Genomic DNA, 10,838 nt, shown 5'->3' on the forward strand with positions numbered 1-10,838 from the left:
CAGCAGGCACACTGCCCACCTAATCAAGATCTTCCGGCCATTCCCCTCCCACCACAACCCCTTAACTCGCTCTAATGCCGTAAAAATATTATCTGGCAGGACACGCGCGCTCTTATCCGTCCGTGTGTCTGCTCCTTCCCCCTTTACCTTACTAGGGTGGAGGAAGTTGTGCTCAGGAGTCCCAGCAATGGAGGCAGAAGCGTACCACCTAATATAGACATGTCCCGGCTTACAATCAGAACGCACGCATCTCCAACTGCCAGCCGGCCTCCGCTGCCCAGCTATGACCGCGGGATACATGATAACAGATTGCACAAAACATTGCTTCAATCCATACACAACACAATCCTCAGAGCACACATATAATACTTCTATACGAGTACACATCAAGAATAATGCCTTAAGGGCAAGGCTTTATCGCAATAAAAAAAAAGGGGGGGGGGGGGGGACAGCCATGCTGAGATGCCCTATCATGCAGACGAATGACATTATTCCGGTTTATAGGCAGCGAAGTGACGAACTATTTCTAATTGGATTTTATTCAATACCTACAAACTTTCGGCACAAGCACGGGAACACCATTCGCTCCCACGTATGCCAAGATTTTCATGGGACAGCTTGAAGCAAACCGGATAAAATCATACCCTTTAAAACCCCACAAGTACGTGCATTGCATTGACCACATATGCATAATATGAGAACACGCCACAAACACGCTAACCTAACCGATTTAATTAGCCATTTCAACCACTTTCGCCCAAGTATTAAGTTTACTGTTTACCACTCTCCTACTCAGATCAACTTCCTTGAAACGACGGTTTACACAGAAAATGGAAAACTGAGAACAACACTTTACCATACCGGAAGCCAACGGATAGCCAGCGGTATTTAGACTACATCAGTCATCACCCGTGACACTGCAAGCGAGGAAATTTTGTCGGACAAGCGAAACGAATACGAAGAATCTGTAGCGAAGACAACGATTATATCCACCACCTAGATGAGCTTAAATTAACACTAGCGGAACGACACCATCCACAAATTTCTCTCGACTGGGCTTATGACGTCGCGTCAAGATCATAGAGGCCATGGCATTAGCTAAGAAACAACCTACACCGGAATCTAATAGACCAGCAGCCTTTATAAAAAATTATTCTAATGTCCCACCAAACATGAACAACCTCCTACGAAGGTACCACCAAATATTATCAAGTAACGAGCGTTTGAGAAAAGCGTTCCCGGATGTACCAAGGGTTCCCAGATGTACCGTCCCCCCCCTCCCCGTCTTCCAGGCCCCTTCCGCGAAAAGAGGAACCTGCAATGAGACGTCAACGGGCTAACACACGGCGCTGCCTCAAATTCCTCCACCGGCTATCAGTAGCGCATTATCTTTCTTTTCAATTCTACATCCTCACCCCTAACACACTCTCGCTCCTTACCTCAACAACCCGCCTTACCTTCTCTCTCCTTTAGAAGAACCCTAGTTATATAAACTGCGCCGAATGTCGCCTTGGAGAAGACAAGTCCTCTTGTCGAAACGTTGGCTCCTGCTCTCACCTTGTTCTCGTGTTACACATCATCTTGAGTTTTTATATCCCGCATTCCCCGTGTTTTCCACAAATGCAGTGTAGAAGCATAGCTAGATGATCTCAATTCTCTGGTATTCGAAAAAAGTCAGGTTTTTTTTTTACTTTCATTATCAATGATTTATAGCTCTCTGCGCTAATGTTTTGATAGAGCAAGTTCATGTAAATATACTGCTATGCGATTGCAATATCATACGCGTAGAAGTGGAAGTACAATAGCGGGAGTGAACCATGCAAACATTCAACCGCAGTGTCACAAACAATACGCGCTGAGATAAGTTTCAACTATTAACAACGGAGGAAACACTCAAACTGAAAACAGAAACTGTTTCCTTCACTTCTTTTATCTAAGGAACAGGAATGTCAGTGACATTTTGTTCAGCTTATGCTCGAAACAAAATGTTCTTCGTGTTGAATTCGGAGTCCAACAAGGGGACGTCTAGGCAAATGTAGGAGGTACTTCGTGAAAATTATGTTGCCATTGACTTGTCCTATTTCCTCGCATATTAGGTAATCATTTTGAAGCATTCGTGACTTCTGCAGTGTTTTTTTTTCATAATCGCACGGTCCCATTGTGTGCACAGTAATTTTGCTTTGTGTACTCCTGACTTTAAGGCAACAAATATGTATATGACAATATGTAGCACTTTAATTCCGGTCGCTGTACTAATCCCTGTACTTACATATTTTGTAATATTTGTTAAGTACTTTGCGTGTTGTTAAATTTGTTGATGCAGTTTTGGTATTTTGTTTGAACTCAACAGTTGTTAACTGTTTCAAGTTATGCACATTCATTTTCACTCCAAGTATGGAGAACCTGTCTGCCCGCACGTTTATTGTCAAATTATGGTGTCCTTATTAAAAAGGGGCCGACGAGTCCCCTCAGGCACTGCTCGCCTATTGTATCGGCCTGCTGCTCGAACTTGTGAGCAAATAAATAAATAAATGATTAAATAATCAAAATAATAGATACATACGTTACATTATATTGACCTTCATTACCTTTTGATAAAAGGTGGTATCAAGAAAACAGCTGAATGCTAATAATGTCCTGCAGATATCTTATCAACCGAATCAGAACGCGAAGACGACAAGAAGCGGTACATCTCGTGTGAATTATTCGCACTCTTATTTGTGTTTCTGCGTATTAGAGACCAGAATGCATTCGCATATTCGCTCACGTGTTTAGTGCAATCTTATAAATAAATATGGAGGTATAAGAAAACACCTATGTTCTTTTATGTTAGGAAACTGCACTAAAGTATGTTGTACTCTTAAGGCTGAAATGAGGTGCATAATGTTTTGACATTCCTTTGCTTTGTCTATCTCTAGCATAGTGTGTCTCTATACCATCACTTACGCTGCACACTTATATTAAGTAGTGTCTATGAACAAAATGTGCTCGCAAGCTATGTTTTATAGGTGTGCTTGAGTTTAGCACCGTACTATAGAAAGTGCCAAAATAAAAATAGCAGTGCAGTGGAGATATGGCTTTTTTTCGGCAATAGTTCTACTAGCGGCGGCGCACGTGCTTGAGTGATAATCAGATTTTTGCATTTTTGTTTACCTAACTAGTTCCCACTAAACGTTTTAAATACACAAAAACCGGTCATATCTAGAGGCACGTCTGATTATACTCTAAGCTAAGCTTACTTTCGACATATTGATCAGCGGATGGTGACAGTGTCCCGTAAGCACTGCAGGCTGTGGATGCAAAATCTGGCATCTTCCGCATGGTGTAATCGTGCGCGGTAGTGGGCTCGTTTTTGTATAGGTCGAAGCGCTCACATCTTCCGATTCCTCAAGGCCATCATATTTAACAGGCCTGGTAAGTTTATGAGCCATCAAACCATATCAAATAAGAATTTTATTGAGCCTCACACGGATGTGTAGGGGCGCACACAAAAAGCATGTGCAGTGGCTTGATTAGGGGTCTGCGCCCCAAAATTTGGCCCCTAATTTGCGAACAGCATTTCGTAAAGTAAAAGAAACTGACTCGCCATCCCGGCCCTTCGAAAGTGGATTCCCAGCGAAGCTGTTGCAAAACCACTACACCTGTTGATGTCTGTGTGAAATGTTTTATTACTTTAAAATAATGGTAGTGACAATCGCTTTGTAGTCGCTGTGGTTCCTCGGGAGGCCTAGCTTTGAGTGGCCTACCTATAGCAGTGCTGCAACGGGACTAGCAATCGGAGCGTCCTTGCCCAAACTTCACCCTTGTGGCTTCAAACGGCTTCGTGACTTTAGTAAACTCGTCATTTTCAACAAATTACCGTGTAATAAATGAACAAACATTATCAAAAAATGTTTCAGGGAAGGATTCGAACACAGGACCTCTAGTACAGAAACCCGATATGCGGCATAGAACGCCCTTATGAATTTCTCGCGGGATAGCTATTGAATATGTGGATCGGCTTCTTGTTTTGTGCTTGTTACTTATTGAAAGGAATGATGTACTGCACGTTGTATATATGCGTAATTCGAAACAATGTATGTACTTTTCACTTCGCTTTGCTGAGTGCTCTCAGCCTGCACCTCCTCCGGGGGTCGGCCCTGTATTGGACAACCTTCTGGATGGGTCCACAATTTCGGCCCGGTATTGCATTAGCTCCAGGAGCGGCCCACATTTTTGCTAACGGACGCGGACACGAAACATTCCGACCAACTAGGGGCTAACAGCTTCCCCGTAAAACAAAACAGCTCAGCATCAAAACAAAGATGCGGAATTCATTATCATCTTCGTCACCGCGGCCATCATCAAAAGCCCGTCAGCAAACAATGTTCTGCCTAGCTTTGTTCGCAATTGCAAGGGGGAAGCTTCTTGGTAAAATACTAACTTGAACGCCAATGAATCGTTTCGCCAGTATTAAGAAAGATATCTAGAAAATGCTGCTAGTCTCAGTATTCTAAATTCGTGCACGTTTATTAAGCGCTGGACGGCTTCAATTACGCTATTGCAACGCGTATCCTACAGTAAATAATTAAAGCGGTACCCTCCGTGGTAGCCTAGTGGATTAAGCGCGGCGCTGCTAAGGCCGAAGGCGCGGGATTGAATCCCGGCCGCATTTCGATTGGGAAGAAACGCAAAAAAAACACCGATGTACCATGCAATGGTTGCATGGCAAATAGCCCAAGGCGGCCAGAACTAATCCGCAGTCCCCCACTGCGGCGCACCTCAAAATCATATCGTGGCTTTGGCACGTCAGAACCCCAAAATAAAAAAAAATTACGGTGGCAATTACATGTGCTAATTACATGTTAAACTAATGAGTTAATTGGTAATTATCGCAGTTACCAAATCCACCCAAATTCACAACGTGCTGCCCAAGAAACGACGATATTATCTGCACTGCAGCGTACGCGAAGACTGACAATTTAAAGCACGTGAAATTTATTTATTTATTTATTTATTTATTTATTTATTTGTTTATTTATTTATTTATTTATTATCACATACTACAACCTTATTATATGGCTATGTAGCAGCAGTAGTGGGAACAGAAAATTAGCGAATAATCAAGGAAACAGGCGAACAATCTAAATGCATTTGCCATAGGCAAGTGAACGCAACCAAACAGAAAAAACAAGCAAGCAAAAAGAAAATAAATACAGGTAAGACAATCTACTTACTAGCAAATCGTTTAATGACAGTGAACAATTAGTACGGATAAGATATTACACTGTTGGAAAATGTGTATGTAAAGAGAGAGAGAGAGAGAGAATAAACTTTAATAACAAGAGCACGCGAGCGTAGGTAGCTCGTCCGCTCTGCAGTGGGTGGTCCCCTCAGTCCAGGAGTCCAGCGGCCTTAGCTGCCCTTCTCGCTCGATTGACCAGGTTGAGCTGGTCCGTCGAGTCGGAGCTAGACAACGCTGCCTCCCATTGCCGTGTGGTGGGGTGTGTTATGGGTGTTAGCTGTGGTGTGTTTGCGCAGTGTATGTGAACGTGTTGGTGTAAGCAAACAATGTATTAGGTTCTAAGAATGGGAACTACGAATACAATTTTCATTAACGGTGTAATATGACGGCAATCGCAACAGCCAGCGACGGAATTAATCATGGGGTGCAGAAACGTTCGAGAGTCAGTGTGGTAACACAGCAAGAGCGGTTGTAGGTTCAGCGATGGCGGTGCGTGTGTAGGTTGAAAACTGTCGCTGTAATTATGGCAGATGACACGAATCCTGTTCGCGCCGATTCAAGTGAACGTATTTCACACTGTTTGTATGGATGGCAAACCACGCAGGCCCATATAAGAATGGGGCGATTTCACGTTTTATATTTGAGCGTAGTGTCACTTGTAGGGCCTTAGTTAAAGCACGGTGCAAGCAACTTTTTCTGCGAAACATTTTCTACGAGAATAACCTGTAAACATTTATTTCGAACATCCGTGTTATTTTACAACTCAAAGAATAATCAAATTCGAAGAAGTTACGTGTGTTACAAAGGTTGTATTTTTGTTTACACTATCATTATGCAATGTGAAGAATAAAATTGGGTTAGAATGCTTACGGTGGGCATTACCAAATCCAGACAGGGAAGTTACCAATGTCGTTGAAAAGAAATGTGTACAATCATTCCATTCTACCGGTGCTAACATATGCGGCAGAAACTTGGAGGTTAACAAAGAAGCTGGAGAACAAGTTAAGAACCGCACAAAGGGCGATGGAACGAAAAATGTTAAGCCTAACGATAAGAGACAGGAAGAGAGCGATGTGGATCAGAGAGCCAACGGGGATAGCCGATATTCTAATTGACATTAAGATAAAAAATGGAGTTGGGCAGGCCATATAAGGCGTAGGATGCATAACGCGTGGACCATTAGGGTTACAGAATGAATACCAAGAGAAGGAAAGCGCAGTCTAGGACTGCAGAAAACTAGGTGGGCTGATGAAGTGAGGAAATTTGCAGGCGCAAGTTGGAATCAGATAGCGCAAGACAGGGGTAATTGGAGATTGTAGGGAGAGGCCTTCGTCCTGCAGTGGACATAAATATAGGCTGATGATGATGATAAAAACCTGTCTGTTGTGGTCAGTCGCCCACTTTATACCGGCGTGAATGACACATCAACATTGTTTGAAAAAGCGCCAGCAAATATGTGATATTTAACAATTATCACTTGTTTCGCGAAGAAAAAAAGATTGGTGTCGTTTAACTTTAGTTAATCCTGGTTGAAAGCCAAAGCTTCACTGCCCTGGCTAGGCCCATTGTCGATCTGTGGCCGAGGTGTGATTTCGAAATGATATACAGACATGTTTGCCATGACTACAGTGTTTATTCATCATTTTTTATGCCTATGAAGACACTGCGATGATCAGTAAAGTAGTGAGACTTGGTTGCAACTCGCAGCCAGGCCCAACTCTATTCAGGCAAGGGCGACAACGTCTCCTTTCAGGGCTCCGTAAACGCCGAAATATAGTACGACGTGGTGTGAACGCGTCGGACTATAGCAACACAGCAATGTCATACGAAGTAAGGTGAGCGGCTTTGGTAGCAATATGAATTGTAGTAAACGAGCTGATTAAGTAAGCAGGTGTGCTGCGGCGTAAGTAGACCGACATAAAGAGAGACTCGATGACCACGAGAAGGCACGTGTGAAAAGGTGGTGTTGATGAGAAGCGCTGCCCGTGGGCAGCGCGTGCGAAGGGACACACCTGTAGCGCTGCACTGCCGATCCGGGCAGCATTGCATGTGTAGCGTGCGTTTGAAAATGTGGCCCGACTATTACTAACTGTGGTGTGAGCGCGCACAAACAAACATGAATAGATCACACTGAATGACTGCAGACAACGACTGTCAAAACGCTGGCAGCAAGCACATATACGCCGCAGCGGGCGAAGGTACGTGCGGTCTATCGCTTCAACGGAAACAGAGCGGCGAAAGCACAGCTCATAAAGGTCAGAGCCGTGTGGAGATAAGAGACGGTGCGAGCGACGAGCGCGGTTGTTGGCAGAGTAGAAGTGCCCCCCCCCCCCCCCCTTCGCAACCTCCGGCGCTCGCTTCCCGCTTCCTTGCTTGCGCGTGGGAGATTGAGTGCGTTCCCTCTCCGTGATAGCGTGCGTCCCCGCACGCTTCCGCTCGGGCATACGGCGCGCGGCGAAGATTTTATCTATACGGAACCTCACGGCGACGGCGACGCCGACGGCAGAAATCCGGTGGAAGTGTCCATATAATTGCTATCGCAATAAAAGTTCGGCAGCATCTTACACTCTTATAACATGTCCAGGTGAAAGCCCGCTGCACACTTAGTAATGCACCGTCTCGCATCGTCGCGCTGCTGCTTTCGCAGCTCGGCATCTTCGGCTTGTTTCCGACGCTTAGCTGCGGCTTCGCGCGCTCATATAGCTGGGTCAGACGTTACATGTTCTCAGCACGGAAAAGCAGCACTCGCTGTCGAATGCCTTGCTCCCACCGCTTCGCGCGTCGCACATCGTATCTCGCTTAGTGAGCATCCTCGGCTGTAGCGTATTTCCGATGCCAACCACGCAATCCGCTAGGCCCAGGACGAGTGTTCTCCATCGCCGTGGGTCTCGCTTCGCTGTCGACTGTCGTGGCTTTCGTCGCAACCACCGCCGCCACTGCCGTCACGTCGTCGACGCAACACCATTTTTTTTGTCTGTCCGCTCGCGCCACTCGTTCCCCTCACCACCCGCCGCTCGCTTGGAGAAGGTCACGTGTTCTTTTTTTTATACCACTCGACTAGACACCGCATTTTAACGGGCCCCTTTCGCAGAAAATTTCTCGTCGGCGTATGTATCGGCGTCCATGGCGGAGAAATTCACCCCGAACCACACCGACCATACACTCCCTCCACGTGGCGCAAGGAGTTAGTGAACAAAAATTGAACTTCTCCGAGTGATTTCCGTCAGGAAAATCGGAAAGTACGACTTAACTACAACCTACAGTCATGATAGCGTCAGATTGTAATTTTAATGTATGAGAAAACATACTTCTATTACGAGGAAACTGAAACACAAACCCCTTTTCCAGCATTTCTACCATAACAACAGCCGCGCGCTCGGGTAGGTTACTTGTGAAAACCCCATCCAGATGGCGCTCGCCTCAATGGAAGCGTGAAACGGTAGCGGCGCGCAGAGGCGAAGGTAAAAAAAAAGAAAGCTGCAGCTGCCTTACACGCATTCTGGGATCTTTTAATGCTAAAGCGCCCTCCAAATTTTGGACGCGCCCGCGCCTCGGGGTACAGCAAACAAATAATAAAACAATAAAAACAGTCCTAGAGCCCTCACATTTTAATATAAGATGGCTCACATTGCCCCTGTAAAAGTTTATTCCCAGCAATGCATTTGTGTTTAAAAAGGAAGCCGACTTTAAGGGGATCAGTGTAAGCTTGGATTGTATAAGCTGGCTTTCCCACGTCGCAGGTTGCAGTGAAGCCTACTCATAAAGAAAAATGCGATGCGAACGGGTCCCAATAACGCTTTAGCGTTCCACTCTTAAAGCCGTAGCTCAAGCTTCCTCAATTTTTTTTCAAGGCCATCGCGAAACGAGCCACCAATATTTCTTCCGACGCCCGCATAAACGCAAGACACTTCCTGCGCTCCGTCTGTTTCTCACGGGGATTACACGCACTTATGAGGTCTAGATGGGTACACCGACTTGCTTCCTTCGATGACTATCTCCGTGAGGGCTCTATAACTCTGTTCAAGATCGCAAGAATGAGCGGAAAAAGTCGCACTTCTGTCCGAAAGGTGAATCGTCGATTGCGATAGCAAATTAGCAGACAGCTATACGAAATAAGGAGGTTTTATCTGCCCTATAAGCGTGTAAACACTCGCGTACTAATTAAATTAATTAACGAGCATGGTGTCACACGCGTACAAGCAAACATGATCGCATCTCACTAGATGAAAGCGCACACTCGCTGTCAAAACGCTGGAGCGAGGAAGCGCGGCAGCAGGAGCGAGCGAATTGACCTTCGTGCTTCCTCTCGTTTCAGCGCGAACTAAGCCGCGAGAACACAGCTCACACGAAGCTATCAGCACTCGGTGCACTATGTACCCATCACAGATCGCCTTCAAGATAGTGTGCGTGCGGCCACGCCATACGCAGGCGCCGCCAGGGTAGAACCCCCCTCCATCGTCGTGAGCCACCCTTGCTCACTTGCACACTTTCACTCGCACATACAGCACACGGCGCGCGACGACGATGTTATTGTGCCTGTATTTTATACGGAACATTACGGCGACGCCGACAGTAGAAATGTGCCTGGAGTGCCTATATAACTGTTATCGCAATTATGTATATGGACAGAATATTCTACTTCATAACAACTACACTGTGTTGGGGATATCCACACTACAGCACTTGGTTACGTAATCTGGCTTCCGTGGCGTTATCGCAACAACCGCACGTTCATCGCTCTCGAGAGCAACCCGGCTCTTGAAAGCTAATTGTATATGTATGCACTTGGTATCAGCAGCGCTGCGACTATGAGTGGTCACTGCCCTATCTTTATCACTTCTTCAGTCGGACGGTGCAATGTTTGTACAGGCACCCGTTCACGTACATTTGTATCAGGAGAAATGATGAAACTCTTGTGCGCGCTTATCATAAAGTGACTTATCGCCTCTATCGAAAGAAGAAAGACGGTTCTTTACATTTGGATCGAATTAACATGATTGATGATTAACGTGATTAACATGATTGGAAGGGGGTATCTCTTAGGTGCGGCAGAAATATGCAAACAATATTGCAGCGTTTTAGCATAATGGAGACTTTCCTCTACACCTGCAGTTACGGTGATGCATCCACCGAGTATACCCAATTTCCCTTCGTACGCGCACGATCAGGACGATGTTGGCAGCAGGCGTATCCAGTATTGCTGTAATCACCGGAAATCGCTCCGCCCCAGCACCACCTTTCAGTAGAGCTCAAGAAACCAAAAATTTATATGCACGTCATTCAGTGTCTAAACACGGGCGAACAAGGCGGCGCGCACAGCGATGGGGTAGACAACGCAAGCCGTAGGCTGTGAGCTATCGAGCGAATGATACCGTGCCAGCCAGCCCACCTCCAGGACACAGTGCCCCGAAATAAGTCCCGTAAACATTACGAATCACAATCTAAGTCTGCTAAAGAACTTAGGTTGTAGACGGAACACCTTATGCCGGATTGTACACGTCGTCGAGGAAGCATATCGTCCATATTAGGGAGTTTTAGTATAGCGGAAAACGCTTACGTTAGCGTTAGCGTGCGACGCAACGCTAACGCAAAGAAACGCTGGACTGCGCGGTAC

Source organism: Dermacentor silvarum, chromosome 5 (assembly GCF_013339745.2).
Source record: "Dermacentor silvarum isolate Dsil-2018 chromosome 5, BIME_Dsil_1.4, whole genome shotgun sequence".
Lineage (NCBI taxonomy): Eukaryota > Metazoa > Arthropoda > Arachnida > Ixodida > Ixodidae > Dermacentor > Dermacentor silvarum.